Here is a 19,522-nt window from a genome sequence, read left to right as displayed (position 1 = left end):
GAGAATGCTTGACCTCCCCAGAGGATTTTGAGAACGTGTTAACACTTATCGACTGTCCTCCTGGGAGTCTGTTGCTGTGACTATTTTCCGACATTTGCTTCAGCACATTTGAGAGACCATGTCCGACCGAGCAGAGCTCGTTTGAAGTGATTTGAACCTCAATGTTGGACAAGGTGGCGTGGGACAGCACACTTCCTGTCACTGGATTTTGAGAATGCTGCAAAGTCATTGCTGATGGTATTTCAGTACCTGAAATGCTGGCTGTGGATTATCCAAATCTCTGAATCACACAGGAGTGTAAACGTCACGGTAAACCTTGATCTTTGTCTTGGATGTGAGATTTTCTTCTTCAAAATACTCATTTCTTAACTCAACTGAAGGCTGAGATTGTCCATTGGAGGCAATGTTGCATTTTGATACATTTGTCCTCCTTCATTGCGAGGAGTTTCTCTGGATATATTTGTTTTAAATTTATTCATTCATGGGATTTGGGCATTACTGGCTTGGTTAGCATTTACTGCAGCAGTTAAGAATCAACCACATATTGCTGTGGGTCTAGAGTCACATGTAGGCCAGTCTAGGTATGGGTGGCAATTTCCTTCCCAAACGGGCATTAATGAACCAGAGGGGATTTTCCTGACAATCAACAATGGCTTCACAGTTCATCATTAGATTATTAGTTGCAGATTTTTTTAAAAATTCAAATTCCACAATCTGCCATGGCAAGATTTGAACCTGAGTCCCCAGAACATTCCTTGGGTTTCTGGATTAACATTCCAGCAATAATACCACTAGGCCATCTCTTCCCTGTCTGAGGCGAGGTAATGAAATACAAGAAGAAGTCCACATTTTCCAGTATCTCACTCAGCAGAGAGAGTTGCTTTGTGCATTACAGCTGGTTGGAAGGTTGCCTTTGTAGTCTCGGATGAGTTCTGTGAACATTCCTGTACGTGCTGCATACAGCACAATTATACCTCATATTCCACCTGGGGACACTGCAGCCCAATGGCCTCAATGTGGACTTTACAAGTTTCAAAATCTCCCCACCCCGACCTCATTCCCAAGACCAGCCAATTTCATCCCTGCCTCCTTGACCTGTCCATCTTTTCTCCCACCTCACTGACCAACCCTTACCCCCACTTCCTACCTACTAGCCTCATCCTCGCTTCCTTGACCTGCTTGTCATCTCTCCCACCTACCCTCCCCTCCCTCCTCACTGACCAACTCCCATCCCAACTCCCTACCTACACTCACCTTTACTGGCTCCATCCCTGCCTCCTGACCTGTCTGTTCTCTCTCCACCTATCTGCTCCTCTATCCACCTTCTGTCATTGCCTCCCTCTTTCTCTATTTATTTCAGAGCACCCTTCCCCTCCCCCATTTCTGAGGAAGGGTCCAGACCTGAAATGTTAACTTTCTTGCTCCTCTGATGTTGCCTGGCTGGCTGTGTCATCCAGCTCTACACCTTGTTACCAGAAGTAAAACAAAAACTTGTTTTCTGTATGATCCAGCAGTTTTGTCTGTTGTAGCTGTTGTTTTCTGCACTCAAAATTCTCTCTCACTCATCCATTATCACAAACAATGTGTGAGTGAGAGAGAATTTGTTCTAAGGCTGCTGAACTTCACCTTGAATCGAAAACATGAACGGTGCCAGGAAGGAACCTAAGCCTGCAGATCAGCCATTGATTGAGAGGTCCTCGATAAGCAGAAGAAGGTGAGACTGGTTGGTTTTTTGAGAAAGGCATGAGGCTATTTTTTCAATTTTCTTTTCCTTTTCTTACTACCACTATAATCATTAATTGTTACCATTGTAATCATTATTCTTGCTGAATAAGTGTTCATATTTAAACAAATTGTTGTTGTCAAGCCTTCTCTTAATTATATCTAACCTAATCTGAACAGAATTGTTTGGATACATGGTGTAATCCAAGATAGTACTTGAGCCTGCCATTCAACCAACTCACAGCTGATTGTCGATCTCAATGCTACTTTCCCGTCCTAGCTCCTTGGTGTAATTTATCTCCAGAACTCTTTTGATTACTGTCTTGCAGATACTCAATTGTTGAGCTTCTATGGTCGTCTAGGGTAGAGTGTTCCAAAGATTCAACACAGGCCAAGTAAATAAATTTCTTGTCATCTTAGCCTTATTTTGAGATTGCATCCTTTGGTTTTGAACTCACCAGTCAGGAGTAACATTTTTCCTACATCCATCCTGTCATGCCCTATAAGAATTTATAAAGATCAGATGATATCATCTCTCAGTCTTCTAAACTCTAGAGACTGAATGCCCCAGTTAGCTTAATTTCTCTTTATAAAATAATCCCATTGAAAGGGAAAAAGTGCAAGAAAAGCTTGGACACTTTTCCAAAAGGTAAAGTTGCCATGGTCTTACCAGGCCACAGGGCTGCTTTCTCATTAGAGAGACACAACTGGTGGTGGCTTAACCTGAAGGTCACCATGCCTCAGGTGAGGGGAGACGTTGAGAGGAGGACCCTCCATTGTAATGTCAGCTGGTACAGAGAGAGCAGTCTCTGAGAATTTCAATACAAGCTACTCCAAATGGTTAACCCCAAATGTAAACGCTGTCTAACTGTCACAAAGAGGGTTAAGAAACACTGCAAGAATGTAGATAGGGGCTTACATAGATCAGCACAAATTATGTAAAGACATACAGATTGCAGTGTAATAGAGTAGTACAAAGATTTTGCATCTGGGATCATATCATTGGACAACTATATTAGCCGTTGATTTTAACTAAAACCACCCTATCTTTTGCTTCACACAGTTCTCTTTGATTGTTGAATAAACCAGTGAACAGGGAAACATCAGTCTCATCTGATTATGGCAGGCACAGAAGGAAGTAAAACTTCCCTTTTCAGCACCATCCCAGGAATTAGACTGGTAAACCTCTGTTGCATTCCTTCTATGGTAAGTGTATTCTTTCTTACATAAGAAGACCAAAATGACATGCAATATGCCATGTACATTCTCACCAAGGTTGTGAACAATTATAGTAAGGTATCTTTGTTAGGATTTTTGATCCATGAACAAGGGCATCAATACTTCATTGACTCGTTATTTGGGAAATATTTTGTCTTCACAGAGAGGAAATTGGAGAAGTCATTTGGTAATGACAATTCCTTATGTGTTTCCAGTTTTCACCAAAGCAAAGTTCACTAAGATCTGATGCTTCAACTGGTGAGAGTCACAAATTGTGTGACATTGTGGAACAGGCAGAGAGTAGTGAATAAGTTTCTGAGGAGGACAAAATTGGAAGAGAACCATCCCTAAGCCTTCATGGTTAACAGAGTTAAAGGCTTTTGTGAGATTAAAGAAGGCCACAACAGCAGTTGGTGCTAACTTTAACATTTTTCTTTAATAATCAAAGGAGTCTCTTGTCTTTTATGAGAAGATAGTTCAAGAGGATTTTTCAAAGAGATTTCCTGTGATAGACAGCAGAACTTGTCTTTCTACTTGAATGTAACTACATTTGCAGTATCCTGAGATCCTCTGGCATGAGATGAGGGAGGAGGTTGTGTATGTATCGGGAATGTGTCTTTTCTATGTACATGTCAATGAATGATCAGTACATAATGTGTTGCTTCAGACAACCTGATTTTTGTCAGATTCACTTAGGTTCCAGCAGAGCATACATCTCGCAAATATTTGCGAAAATCTGCTTCCACAAGCGACACCCCTGCTCCAACAATAATACTGTTTCCTCAGCTAATTAGTATCTTAAAGGGTCAATTTATTTCATAAACTAAGTGCTACCTATCAGGGTAAAAAGGAATGTTCTCTGCAGGAGCTACACAGTTGTGTTCTCAATTGTAAGCTAACAATGCTGTGTAGTTATTCATAAGATAGCCTGAGGTCTTACGATATAGTCTCAGATAACCCAGATATAATATAGCTAATCGACATGTACTAGGTACTAAACCTGTTCATCATGATTGAGTCAGCTTTTTGCCAAAACATTGGGCATCCTTCCCCAATTAGTGTCAGCAACATAGTCTGACACCAATAGGTCAGATAGCTGGCAATGAATCTACTGAAGTCATCTGTGACGGCTCTGATGGAGATGGCCATAACCATGTGGCTGAACTGGTATCGAAAGTTTTACCAAATACAACAATAATAAAGTAGTTCATCAAACAAGTCCTTATTGTATGTTCCCTTTCAGTACCATGCTTTTCCTGGCTCAGATATCATTCCTTGCCCTCACTGTGCTGAGATCAAAATGAGCTACAAGGTCAAGGGTACGGATTCAGAGATTCATCCTACTTAGGATAGCATCCAGAATTTCCAAGGACTTGTTCAATATCTGCATATTCTCAACAGATTGTTGTTTTTGATGGTCTATGCAGCTGACCTTTCAATCAATTGAAGAGGACTTCATCACAATATCGGGGTGGCTCGGTGACTCAGTAGTTAGTACTGCCGCTTCACAGCTCTGGGGAGCTGGGTTCAATTCCAGCCTTGAATGACCGTCTGAATGAAGTATGCATGTTCTCCCCATGTCTGTGTGGGTTTCTTCCAGGTGCTCCAGTTTCCTCCCACAGTCCAAGAATGTGAACGTCAAGTGGAGTGGCCATGCTAAATTGTCTCACAGTGTCCAAGGATGTGAAGTTTAGGTGGGTTACCCATAAAGAAAACCCCATGTGGGTTTCTGGTAATGCGGTAAAGAGCTCAGTCTGGGCAGAATACGGTTTGAAAGGTTGGTGCAGATGCAATGGGCTTTGTGCCCTCTTCCTGCACTGTAGGGATTCTATTTTACAATGTGTGATCATCCTGAAGGAATTTTCCTTCAATCTGTCTGTAGTTCTATCCTTACGGGATTGGTTACCAGTTGTCTGGACGGCTGGTTTGCGATGTAGAGCCCCACCAACAGTGAGAATGAATTCTTGAGTTTGCCATAAACGTCCCTGCTTCTCAACCTTTCTCCTCAGCTTAGAAATAGTGACCCTCAGTTTAAACCATTACCTGTCATCTCTCTGTAATGAGAGAACAACTCCATGGTCAGGTAGGACTTTTGCAACTTTACTTTTTTATCCTGTGCTTAGACACATGCTAGCACATTGCTCATTCTCTGCTGCTACTCCGCAGGTATCCTATTTATAGACATGGCTCAGGATACAGCATGACTTTATGTAGAATTATAAAATCATGAGGACCAAGGTAAGGGTGAATAGCCAAGGCCTTTTTCCCGGGTAGTGGAGTCCAAAACTGGAGGACATAAGTTTATGGTGAGAGGGGAAATATTTAAAAGGCACCTGAGGGGCAACTTTTTCATGCAGAGGGTCATGTATGAATCTAATGAGCTGCCAGAGCAAGTGGTGTAGGCTGGTATAATGACAGCATTTAAAAGCCATCTCGATGGGTATATGAGCAGGAAGGGTTTGGCGGAATAATGGCTAAATGCTGACAAGTGGGATTAGATCAGTTTAGGATATCTGGTGGCATGGATGAATTGGAACAAAGGGTCTGTTTCGATGCTGTATAACCCTGTTTACATCCAGCTGTGCAGAACTTAGAGAGGTCAGTACCCACTGATAAATTTGACACCACATCCTGCCTTCAGCACCTTTTCACGCTCATACTGGTGTGTTGGTGAAAACACAAATGTCTTTCTTATTGATCCCATCACAGCCTGAATATCTAAACTGTGTGTGACCTGCCTGAGCTGTGTGATGATGGATCCTCAGAAAAAAATGAGTTCCTTTAGAGGGTGCTGTTGACAGTCTCCGAAGTGTTGCTCAGATAGTCTGTAAAATGTAAAAAATATGAATGAATACTTTTCAGGAAAGAAAGAATGGCGACATCAGTTTGAACATGGCAATATTTCATATGTAGTTTACCTCAGATCAACATGGGTGAAGATGATGTACCATGTGAGTAACTGGTAGTTAACTCTGCCACCTCTTAGCTTCCAGGTGATAATTTCTCCCTCTCCAATTATCCCACATGTTGAGACAGCATTATTTTCCATGGAAAACATGATCTTTGTATTGCAAAGGTGATGCGGGGCATCAGTGATGGATGAATGGACAAGCATGTGGGCAAATTGGTAGGCAGAGAAAGAAAGGTGATCATAACCATTAGGGTAATATTTTGTGGGGATGATTGGCTGAAGTATGCTTGATAAGGCAGAGTTCAAGGATTGGATTGTACATCAATCAGAAAGTTGCCAGCTCTTTCCCGTCCTGGTGAGGTCACTGAACTGCAGCCACAAGTATGGTGCCACCTTCCTGCTGTTGAATGCTTCTGCTACTTACAACCACGCTTCCTCTGTCTGTACCTCATTGCTTAGGCAAGAATATCTTTGCTGCTTACAGATGCACCAGCAGTTAGTAGGCTTAAACATTGTGTGGGTCACATTTCCTCCCATTGATTTGATATGAAACTCAGAAATAAAATGTCATAAAACAATGCATTATAAAAGTCACTGAGAAAAGATATTCTGAATAGTGTGATAATGGGAACTGCAGATGCTAGAGAATCCAAGATAATAAAATGTGACGCTGGATGAACACAGCAGGCCCAGCAGCATCTCAGGAGCACAAAAGCTGACGTTTCAGGCCTAGACCCTTCATCAGAGGCTCTGATGAAGGGTCTAGGCCCGAAACGTCAGCTTTTGTGCTCCTGAGATGCTGCTGGGCCTGCTGTGTTCATCCAGCCTCACATTTTATTATTCTGAATATCGTTTTGGGTTTTCTCAAGTATTGTCATCCAAGCCCATGCCTCACACCAGTGCTACACCCACTGTTCTCAGCACATCCACAAATTAGAATTAAGCCCGTAGATATTTTTTAACAGACAAAGCCATTGTCCTGTATTTGTATTTATCACTGTTAAATTGAAGGATTGCCTTTTATTAGGCGAAGCTTGTACCATCCCCTTCTGTCTCCAGTATTCAGCAGTCACATTCTAATTACAGTTGTAAAATAAACTAATTAGGAGTTAGAAGTTCTTTGATTATTCAATGGCCACTAATCACCAAAAACAAGTATAAAACTATCAAGCCTTAAAGGTTGCAATTATAGAAATTGTTTATTTATGCTCTTTACATTATCTTGGGAACTTTACAAGCGTTAAACATAATGTTAGATGGAAAATATATGTTGTAACTGTTTCTGAATAAACTGTGGAGGTTAAGGGGCTTCTCAATTGTGAGTATGCTCTGAAACGTACCAACAGCTACTTCACTGGTTTATTGTCGCTTGGGTTGTGACAAAAATAACAGCAGCAATTTGCTTCTAAAAGCCATGATGATTATAACAACAGGAGCATTTGTTTTGCTGCTGAATATCCATTGCAACTTGCAAGCAAAGGAATTACAATAAACGTTGGTGCAAACATGGGGCATTTGAAAATAGGACAGAATATTAATACCTGTAGTTAATCCACCATATTTGACATAAACTGTGTATTAACCTCTGTACAAAGGGTGGAGCCAAGGTTTAGTGATCATAATACCATAAGACCACAAGGAAGTGGAATGGTGGAGTACCCATTCAGTCTCTCCAGCCTGCTGCACCATTCAACTGCATTATGGTTGATTTGACACTCCTTATGTCCTCATTCCTGTATTTTTCCTGCAACTTCCAATTTCCCTATTGCTAAAAAATCTATCTACCGCAGCTTTAAATATACACAAGCACTCTGCCCCCACATCTCCCTGGGAGAAGAAATTCCTTCTCATTTCAGTGTTAATTGGCACCCCATTATTCTGAGATGTTGCACTCTGGTCCTAGACTGTCCCATGAGAGGAAACATTCTCTCAGCATTCACCCTGTCAAGCCCCTTCAGAATCCTATATGTTTCAATGTGATCACTTCTCATTGTCCTAAACCCCAGCGTGCAGTGAGTACAGTTCCAACCTGTTTAACCTGTGTTCATAAAACAATCCCTGTATACCAGAGTCATTCTGGTGAACCTTCTCTGAACTGCCTCCAATCAAATAATACCTCAAGTTAGGGGAACATTACTGCTCACAGTATTTCAGACATAGTTTCAGCAGCACCCTTTACTGTTGTAGTAAGACTTTCCTACTCTTGTACTTTAATCCCTGTGAAATAAGGGCCAACACTCCATTAGCCTTGCTGATTGCATGCTGCACCTGTGTTTTGTGCGCAAGCACCTCCAAGTCAGTGTGTGTGCCTCTGTTCCCCACCTTGCCAGCTCTTGTCAGCAATGCTCAGGTCCTCCTCTCATCAATTCCACCTTTTTCCTCATAATTCAGTAGGTAGTTCATTCCACAATATGTACTGTATTGAATATGCATTGGTACCCATGTGTCTGGATGATTACTCCTCCCATGACCTGACCTTTACTCATTCAAGTAACTTGGTTAAGTTCCTTGTACAAGTATCTCCTGTTATAGTTTAGAAACCAATGCTTTTGATAAGATCATTCTCGGTCTTGAACTGTAATAATTCTGGCCTTCTAGCTTTGGAAGTAATCTTTTTGAGTGCATTTGGTAGCTGTCCATTTATAGTTCTCATTGTGCTAACACACATTGCATTGGATTAAATCAATAGGTTTGGAGTGCCGTTTGAAATTCTTCATTGTTCTTCAACAATGTTTTGATAGTTCTAACTCCCCTTTTAGCTTCACCGTTGAATTGAGGAAATTTCAGGGAAATTATGAAATGTATAGTTTTCTGCAAAAGAGTAGTAGTTGTGTGGAGTAATCATTGGCAAATTGTAGACCACTATCAGAGGCAGCTTGTCAGGTTGGTCGTATGTTGCCTCAATTTCCTTTAAAGCCTGAGTAGCTGTGTCCATGGTTTAAACGTAAAGATGTTTGACTACAAATGCCTTCAAAAATTATCACTGACAAAAAGAATAGATCCACTTATGAACGTTCCTACTGTCTGGATGGGAATTGAGTTGAGACAGGGGTTCCTTTCATACTGGTAGGTGCATTGCATACACCTGACAATGAGATATAATGTATTCTGAGATCTTGGTAACAAGAAAACCTAAATCTATGTTCTGCATTTTGTGATACCTATGTGGACATGATGCATTTTGTCCAATGTAAAAGGTGAAGCTGCCATACCCACAGAAGATCACTGGGCTGCTCTTTCACTGAAGAGAGATGACTAGCCATGGTTTAACCTGGGAGTCACCATACCTCAGGTGAGGAAAGAGATTGAGAAGGTCAATCCTACACACTAACCTCAGCCTGTGTAGGAATTGAACCCACACTGTTAGCATCTCTTTGCATCACAAAGCAGTCATCCAGCCAACTGACTTATTCATGGCCTGCTATGAGAACAGAATCACCAGTCTTTCATCCTGTACTATCATCATACACAATAATAAATTGCTTCCAGTGCTTAAAGAAGACTATATAATCCTCATTCCAGTAGGATGTTGATGGAAATAACCTTGAATGCAAGATTGGCAGATACAGATGTTTTCCTCAGCTTACAGCTGTTTGTGACCAACGTTTGAGCTTGTCAGCTGTTGTACTGTAGTCAAATCTAAATATGACTCAGTCTCACAAATGAGATTACTATCTTGTTGTGAGGAAGATCCACACCAGCTCTGCACAATGCATCTGCTGTCATTTGCAGTTTGGTTTAGACATATACCATACCAGAAGTGCATCTCATAAGTCTCATTTGGTATCTTTGGATTCTCAGAGCCACTCTCATGAGTTCCTTATTATCATATAAGGAGTTTTTTTTAATCTCTGTATGACCTTCAAGTCAATTACTAATCCAGAACATTTTTCACAAACCCATGTGACTGTAAGAGCCTCTTTGTCTATAGGACCTATCTCCTGTCATTGTCAGACAATGCTTAGACAGAACAGTAAATTGCACAGTGATGCCAAGCTGGCTGTTATTGAATAAAGATTGCTCCCAGTCCTACAAATGAGATGTTCAATTGTGTCAGAGATAATGGGAACTGCAGATGCTGGAGAATCCGAGATAACAAAGTGTGGAGCTGGATGAACACAGCAGGCCAAGCAGCATCTTAGGAACACAAAACTGATGCTTCGGGCCTAGACCCCGAAATGTCAGCTTTTGTGCTCCTGAGATGCTGCTTTGCCTGCTGTGTGCATCCAGCTCCACACTTTGTTATCTCCGTTTAATTGTGTCAGTTGTGAGGGGTCATAATACACTCAGATGTCTTATAAAAAATAGCATTTCCTTGAATATAAATGTATGTTCCTCATGTACATTCTAAAACTATGATTGAAATTCATTTAAAAGTTGTCTTAAGGGTTGTGCTGAGTTAAACAGAAATGTTGCCAACTGATTAACCATTGTAAAAAACATATCATTTTGTTTCCTTTATTTTTGGTTTGTAGTCGATAAACATGAAGATATTTTATTACACCAAGGAGATTCTGCAAATGCTTGCTGTAGTTTAAGAAATCATGCTTACGAGAGCACATTTTGTGTTTTATTCAATGCTGATATTGTATTGCTTTTCCTGGAATGGAGAGTGTACAAGCAGTATCCTGAACAATAGCGGCAATTGTTTGGCAACAATATTTTGATTAGCTCCTGTCGTAGTGAAAATGAGTATTTTGGGGCCAGAAACATCTAGCCTGGGAAGAGACACCAAGACAAAATCCCTCCACACTTGCCTCTCATGAGTGGAGGTACCAGAAATTTTCCAGTATTTGCTACCCGTCATCCCTTCACCTTTCTCTTTAAATTCCCTGTTGATGGAAGAATGTAAATGCCTTCAAAGGCAGTGAAAGGCTGAATTTTCAAACAGTAAATGAAAGGGAGCTTTGGTGTGTGAAACGACATTATGTCAACAGCAAAGAATGAACAGGAATTGGAAGAAACTGAAAGAAACAATTCATCAACTCTTATGGTCGCAGTGGTATTGTCAAATTGTTTCTCTGATACTGTTTTCTTAATATACATGTATTATCTGCCTTTGTGTATCACTCTGTTAATAATGGGGGGGGGGGGAATTGAGAAGGGTATTTTTTCACTTATACTGTTATAAGTTAGCTATTGATATTGCCTGATGACCCTTGGTTCACGACAATCTGTTTTTTAATAAACTTGTTTGCTTCTGGATGTGAGTTTGCTCGCTGAGCTGGAAGGTTAGTTTTCAGACGTTTCATCTCCATTCTAGGTAACATCATCAGTGAGCCTCCGATGAAGCGCTGGCGTTATGTCCTGCTTTCTATTTATCTGTTTAGAAAGCGGGACATAACACCAGTGCTTCATCTGAGGCTCACTGATGATGTTACCTAGAATGGTAATGAAACATCTGAAAACTAACCTTTCAGCTCAGCGACCAAACTCACATCCAGAACCTCAACCTGAGCTACAAATGTTCTCAAAACTCGCATGTTAAAACTGTTTTAACTTTTCAACTTAAAGAAGGACAAGTGTGAGAGCATGAGAGCCCTAATTGGCAAACTTGATTAATGGATGGATCAACTGGCATGCAATGACAGGCATTTAAGGAGACTATTTCTGAGTATACAGAGTATATACATTCCAACGTATTAGAAAAATTCTAAGGGATAGATACACCATCTGTGGCTAATTAAAAAGAGATAAGCAATATAAGCATTTCAAAAGAAAGTATTTTATTGTGCAAAAAACAGGTGGCTTATCAGATAATTGAGCAGAATATAAAAAGAAAGCAAAGAAGAACTGAAAAAATTATCAAGGAGGAAAATATAGTATACAAGAAAAATCTATCCAGAAATGAAAAGCTCATGAAAGAGTTTCTATAAATATTTTAAAATGCAAAGTTTGCAATGTGAGCATTGACCTAATGTAAAGGATGCCTGGAGAATTGGTAATGAAAAATAAGAAAATAGCGGGTGAAATGAAGTTATTCTACACCAATCCGAGCAATGTCCCAGAACAACTATGAAGTTAGGAAATGGAAGCAGAGAAGGAGGAACTCATGAAAACTATAATGACAAGAGCGGTGGGTACTGAGTAAATTGTTGGAGCTGTGGGCTGATAAGTGCTGAGGCTCTGACGGGCCTTATCCTAGGCTCTTAAAAGAAGTGACTAGTAAGATAGTTGGTGCACTGTATTTAATTTTCAAAAACTCTGTGGATTTGTGGATATACCCAAATGAATTGGAAGATTAAAAATGTAACTTCTTTGTTCCAAAAAGCAAGAAGACAGGAAACATTAAATTACAGGCTCAGACCAGTCAGTTTAAGATCTATCATCGGGTAAATGTTGGAGAGTTTTATCAAAGGGATAATAGCAGGGTGCATTGATGAGCTCAAAAGTAATCAGGCTATGTCAATGATTTTTGTGAAAGTGAAAGTATGTTTAACAAATCTATTTGAGTTATTTGAGGAAATAAAGTGACCTGTGGACAAAGAGGGACCAGCACTTGTATTGTATTGCATTAAATTCTAGAAGGTATTCGGTAAATGCTACATCAAAGGTTATTGTGGCTATGAAAGCTCATGGTGTAGACAGTAGCAAATTCATGTGGATAGAAGTTTGGCTGGTCAACAAAAAGCCTAAAGTATGCAAAAATGTGCCTTTATCAGGTTGGAAGTATGCAACAAGTGGTGACCCACAAAGAGTAGTGCTGGGATCGCAATTATTTATAAAAACCAAAATAACTGCAGATGCTTTAAATCAGGAACAAAAACAAAGTTGCTGGAAAAGTTCAGGAGGTCTGGCAGTATCTGTGGAGGAGAAAACAGAGTTAATGCTTCGAATCCAGTTCGGGTTGTGAGGAAGGGTCACCAGACCCGAAATGTTAACTCTGTTTTCTCCTCCACAGATGCTGCCAGATCTGCTGAGCTTTTCCAGCTTTTTGTTTTTGTTCTCAATCATTTATGATTTATCTTCATGACTTAAATGAAAGGACAGAAAATCTGGTTGCCAAATTTATAGATGGCACAAAGTTAGGTGGGAAATCATGTTATAAACGGGATGGAAGAAAGCTATAAACTTTAAGTGATTAGATGAAGTTCTGTCAAATGGAACATAACATGGGGAAATGTGAATTGTCCATCTTAGCAGGAGGATTTTTTTAAAAGAAAGAATGTTATCTAAATAGAGAGAGATTGCTAAACTTGAGATAGAGAGGAATACGGATATCTTTTTGCATGAATCACCGAAGGTTAGTATGTAGGCACAGCAAGTAATTAGTAAAGATAATAAAATGTAATTGTTTATTGTGGCAGGAATTGAATAGAAAAGTAGGGAGGTTATGTAGCAGTTACACGGGGCACTTGTGAGACTCCATTTCTGATATTATTTAAAAAGGAATTTAAATGAATGGAAACAGTTTACAGAAGATTGATAAGACTAATATCTGAAATAGATGGGTTAGTGTTTGAGAAAAGGTTGGACAATCTAGGTTGGTATCTGCTGTAGTTTGTTTGGGTTTATTAATTCGAGGTTGAGAAAAGTAAAGCTAATGTAAGTGAAGCAAACAAAAATAAAGTTGATGCAAGTGACATAATATTTAGGTATGGCAGGGCAGCTCAGTCATGTGGAAATGCATATTTTACAGTATGAAAAAGGTTGTTTAATTTACTGGTGACTTAAGTGACCACAGGTTCAGGAAGTGTCACCAGATGTAGAAATATGACCTTTAGATTTCAGAGTTCAAATGGGAGCTCAGGTCGTTGTAGCATATCTATGAGGCTGACAGCCACACAAACAGCATGTTTGGAAATGCGTTCACGCTGCAGACTAGATTATAGAGGCCAAAAAGTAGTGGCTGATCACCAGACAGCACAGGAGTCCCCTGATGTCCTGCTGACTAATCTGTTTTCTGTTTACAATGTTGGTGTATGCATTTGTTCCACAAAAGAGCAAGAGCCTTAGCATCAAAAACTAAGATGTTGGAAAAGTTCAGTAGGTCTGGCAGCATCTGTGGATGGAAAAAACAAAGCTAATGTTTCAGGTCCAGTGGCCCTTCCTCAGAGCGGTCTTAAGAAGCAATGACCTTAATCAGAAAGATTTTCCTATTCTGTTTGAATGTGATTACATTCATTTCGATACTACGATCTTAAATCTGAAGGAAGAAAATTATGCTCTTGAAATGTTAACTCTCTCTGTCTCTGCCTCTGTCTCTCTCCCTCTCTCTCTCTCTCCCTCTCTCTCCGTCTCTCTTCTCTCTCTCTCTCTCTCTCTCTCTCTCTCTCCCCCCGCAAAAACTGCTGGACCTGCTGAGGTTCTCCAACATTCTGTAAATTTGTATGAGAAATTATAGTCATGAGGATGAATTAGACTGTTTGAGACTGTCTTCCCTAAAGGGGACTATAAGGAGATTGATAGGAGTTTTAAAATTCATGAGAGGCTTGTATAGAGTGGATAATGATACACTCTTCACACTCAAAAATGGTCAGAGAATAGAGGACACCGATTTTGTAGTGTTTTATAAATGTAGCAAATTTGATGTGAGAAATACTTTTATACCCAATGAAGGGTTCAGTTCTCAAATGCATTGCTCCGGCATTAAGTGGAGGGAAAGTCAATGGAGACATTAAGACAGTATTAGATGACTATGTAAGTAGAAACATTATGCAAGGATGTAGGGAAAAAATGAAAAAAAGTCGATACTTATGATTATGCTAATTGAACTGCCAGTACAGAGAGAATGGAGTGAATTTCCTCCTCCTGCACTATAACAGTTCTGTGATTGAGGAAATGCATTACAAAAGCTTCAAATAATTCTCCCTATGACTGAGATTGCTGATTAAATTCTGTCTGTTTTAACCAAATTTCTTTTGGGGATAATCAATCATTCAAATGATTTAATCAGTGCATCATACTCTGGCATGCTTTCTTCTGTGCTTTGTCCAGCAAAACAGGGAGACAGTGGAAATGTCACTTAGCAAGCATCCAAGAACATCAGGTTACTATTTGAGGGGCATGAGTTTGAATCTCACCATGGCAGATGGTGAAATTTAAATTCAGTAAAGGAATCTAGAATTAAAAATAAAACTTGCTTAATGATAACTTTGAAACCTTGCTCAATGTCAGAAAAACCCATTTGGTTCACAAATGCTCTTTAGGGAAAGAAACCTGTTATCATTACCTGATTTCACCAATATGTGACTCCAGACTGTCAATATGGTTGACTCTTAACTGCCCTCTGGGTGAGTAGGGATGGGAAATAAATGCCCTTATCCCATGAATCAATTTTTAAAAATATATCTTAGCTATTGGGCCTATAGCATTTCACAATGTGCAGATGGGATGACGCAGCTCCTTGATGTGCAAGCCTGAAGTGACCGAAACTATTGCCAGGGCTCCCATTTCTGGCCTTAAAATGGGCCTTCTATATCAGTAAATGATTGAGGTACTTGCAACTTGTCTGCCGAAGCTGCCATCCCTATGAATGCTCATACCTTATTGACCTGCTTGTGAGTACCCGTACTTTGCTTTTTCCTTCTCCCAAGGGAAGTATTCCAGTTCTGTGTTTTCAGTCTCTAAATCATGTTTGGATTGGGGTTGGGCTTTGAAATATTTCACTGTCCTTTTTGTAGCTGTCCCTTAAGTCTTGCTACTTTTTCGCCCTGTGGTCGACATCTTCTGAGGTCTTTTCTTTCTATATCTGGTGTGTTTTTTTTTCCAGTTTCTTTTTGGCGACATGTTCTAAGCTGTTGTCCTCGCTGAGTCCGCTCATGCTTTCTCCCAGCTGCATGTTCAAATTCTCACAAAATTCTCTCCTGCCTTTGGAATCTTCCCTTTTCTTCTCCCACCAGCCATCTCATAATTTTGAAAGTTTTTATTAGATTACTCACATTAGTTGTGGCCCTTCGACTCTGTTTTTCTTACCTGTCAAAATGCCTCATATTGTGCTTCAAATCAAGATTGTTACCAGCACATTCAGATCCCAGTCTAGCATATCTCAGCCTCTGGGTATCTGCAATATACACTGTAGCTAAGGCTACTCACTCCTTAATTCTAAGTAGGGCTTGCCAACTCCAGATGAACCATGACACTGTTATTTATATATGCACAATGCCGTTTATCAAATGCAGCTCTCTGGTTTAGCGACTTTGTCCACATATTCATTCCATTCTGGTTTCTTCTTTTTTACCAAAGTCAGCCTCATAATCAGTTATTACACTGTGATTTACTTGAATTTTGTGATCAAACCAACTCAGATGTGTTCACATCAACAGGTGTATGTTCACAACTAGGTTTAGTGTCACAAATTGGTGAGCACATATATACCTAAGCAGCTAATTGAGATTGTGACTGTCATGGCCCCTGACAGTCAGAGGATTGTGGAAGACTAGGTCTATGCTCAACTATAAGCTGACAACAGACCTCTGAAGTTAACAAAGCGTGAAGCTGGATGAACACAGCAGGCCAAGCAGCTTCTCAGTCGCACAAAAGCTGATGTTTCAGGCCTAGAAGAGCTCTCTGATGAAGGGTCTAGGCCTGAAACGTCAGCTTTTGTGCTCCTGAGATGCTGCTTGGCCTGCTGTGTTCATCCAGCCTCACACTTTGTTATCTTGGATTCTCCAGCATCTGCAGTTCCCATCATCTCAGACCTCTGAAATTGTTGGCTGAAACATGAGTCAGGGAAATATCTGGCAAAGTTGCATCAAACAATGTATAACTGTGTTTTAACAATGGCAGAATCTGTTTAGTTCATCAGTTTTGCTGGAAGGGTAGATCTATCCATGAATTCCAGAGCTGCTCACAGGCCTGCATACCATAATAATAAATAAAGAACCATTTAAGCTGAAAATCTGAAACAAAAATTTAATTATTGAAGAAACTCAGCAGGTCTGGTGGCACCTGTGGTGAAAGAGAGAGACTGAAAGAGGGTCATTGAACTCAAAGTGTTAACTCTGTTTCTTTCCCCACGGTATGCTTCCAGACCTGTTGAGATTCTCCAGCAATTTCTGTTTTGGTTCTGCTTGCCACTACCTTGGCAATGAGCTCTATGATATCATTGCAGGGCCAGAAGGAGATGAGACAGCTGAGATCTTGACTGTTTCAGATCAGCAGGGCATATAGGTGCCTCAGAAAGGACGGTGCCCAGCTGTCTCTTGCATTTGGGTGCTCTTTTCAAGGTGTCCTGATTTGGAAAATGCCTCCTCAGATCTCTGTCAGGGACACCAGTGGTACCAGTAACTTCAATGTCTTGGTGAGGAGTAAGGGGTCTGGCACATGTGGTCAGCTGCAAGTGTAGGCATGGTACTTCTCAGGAACCCCGGGAAATAAGGAAGCTGCAAATGGGGGTTTGTGGCTGTTTGGTTTGAAAGCCTTTGAGGAGGTTCCACAAACTAAGCTGGATCTTTTAAGTGCGCAGGGCAGTAATAAATACGTTCTGTTTTGCATTTAAATCAGAAACAAAGTTCATGAGGGGATGATGGCCCAGCGATATTATCACTAGAGTAATAATCCACAGAGACCCATGTAATATTTTGGGGACTCAGACTCAAATCCTGTCACGACAGATGATGGAATTTGAACACAACCATTATCTGGAATTACGAGTTTAATGATGACTATAAGATCATTGCCAATTGTTGGAAAAACTGATTTGGCTCATTAATTTCTTGAAGGTAGGAAATGTGCCTCACCTTTGGCTTTATTCATCAAAATTTACACAGCTTCTGTACAACAAGGAATTCATTTTAAATCAGCAATTTAAATCAATTTTGAACAAGCTATGTTTTAAACATGGTCTGTTTGCACTGGCGTATTCTGTGTTCTGCTCAGTGTAAATGTATTCAAGTATGAACTTGTGGAAAACAAATAATTTTCCAAATGAATATAACCCTGGATACCATTTGTGATGAAATCTTTCCCAAAAACCGAAGCTGTATTTTGAATGGATCAGTGCTGCGTTAATCGACAGGAATTCTGACATGTTTAAGTACTATGTTCATGTTGGAGGAAAGACAGTCACACTGAAGATAATTGAAAGCCAATCCTATTGATATTTCATATATTATTAACATTACCAACTCATATACATATAAAAAGATCAAAAATCTCCAAGAGCTTTTGTTCAGATGGGGCAAAAGAAATTCTACTGAAGGTATTTCCTCAGCACCTCAAGGCTTGACTCTTCCACTGCCTTGTTAACTGACCTCTACATATCAAACCTGCCCTCAGCACATTTAAACCTAAGCAGCAACCCACATAATGAGTCTCACACTTGCATCATTCCCATCCTCTTCAAGCTTCACTAGCTTCCTGTGTTCTAGCCTGTCAACTTCAAAATCCTTGTTCTGGTTTTCAGGTCTCTCCAAAGTTTCCCCAGAGGACATAAAAAGTAAAGATAAAAATACATGAAAATTACTATATGTCCATACTGGAGCTCCATTTTGAAATATATTGGACCAGTATATGTCTTTTGCTATTTTTACTATTTTATTTTCCTTCTGGTCATCTCGTGCAAGATGAGCCTTCTTATGTCCTCCGTGTCTCCTCTGTTTCCCTGAAAGCAGGGCTCATCACAATTCACTTCCTCCTCTCCACTTTGCACTTTCAATATCCTGCTGCCTCAGGTTCCGGACATAATCCTCCCTAACTTGCAATCACCTCTCCTGCTTTCAAAATCTTTAAAATTGAGGCTTTAGTTTTCTATTCAGACCCCTCCACATCTCTCTGTTTTCCCCATTTTTGTATTGGCAGAATTCTTTTCTGCATTATTAGAAAACTTCCTGAGATTTCTTCAGCAAATCAGACAAATGTTAATTCCTTGTTTCTCTTGCTTCTCAGACAAAAGATTATGCATGCAGCAGAATGCTTTATTACGCTTCTAAGAGTGTGGTCTAGTGTAGAGTATTGATCCAGGCCCCTATTACAACTAAATGGATGCACTTGTCATTGTGTGATAGATGTTTTTTACTTTCCGCATCCTTTCTAAAATGGCTGATTGCAAAATTCTCGCAGCGCTGCAAAAATAAATCTGAAAAATAGTTCTTCCCAATGACAGTAATGATCAATGAGTCTACAAATTGTGGAATTAAAATCATTGTTAAAATACAAAATCATGCCCTGTGTTAAAAGCTTTAAATATATTACAGAACAGCTTATCTTTCCTGCAATAATTGTAATTTTTTGGTACTCTACCATGCTACTTGGTAGAAGAAGCGCCCTCAACTTTAAGAGGTTAAGCACTAATTTTCATAATTGTTGCACTACATGTCATATTTAGTGATACTGTGGTATGAAAGGCCTCAAAGGATTCTAAATTCCGCTCAATTTGCCATTTTCAATAAAGCATTAATTTCCACAGACTGTATGTGGTCAAAATCAATTGACGTGTTGATGACAGTTCCTCCATTGAGACTGGTGTCGTCAAGCCAAGAACATTTAGTGACATATCTTGATTTTAATCAACAGGGCTGGTTTTCGTACAGATGTGGAAAATAATTTGTTTCATTATACATTTAAATGCACCAAAGGACATTACAATGACATTTTACTATAATTAAGAAATAAATTACAATCAGTTGAAGCTATTGACTGAGTGCTTTGATTCTTTGAAAATCTGACTGGCATTTTCTAAATAAACTAAATGATAACACAAGTTTGTAATCAATTTGAGAACTAATCACG

Source organism: Stegostoma tigrinum, chromosome 15 (assembly GCF_030684315.1).
Source record: "Stegostoma tigrinum isolate sSteTig4 chromosome 15, sSteTig4.hap1, whole genome shotgun sequence".
In the NCBI taxonomy this organism is placed as follows: domain Eukaryota; kingdom Metazoa; phylum Chordata; class Chondrichthyes; order Orectolobiformes; family Stegostomatidae; genus Stegostoma; species Stegostoma tigrinum.
The sequence above is the reverse complement of the archived record's forward strand: the minus strand, read 5'-3'. Positions refer to the sequence as shown.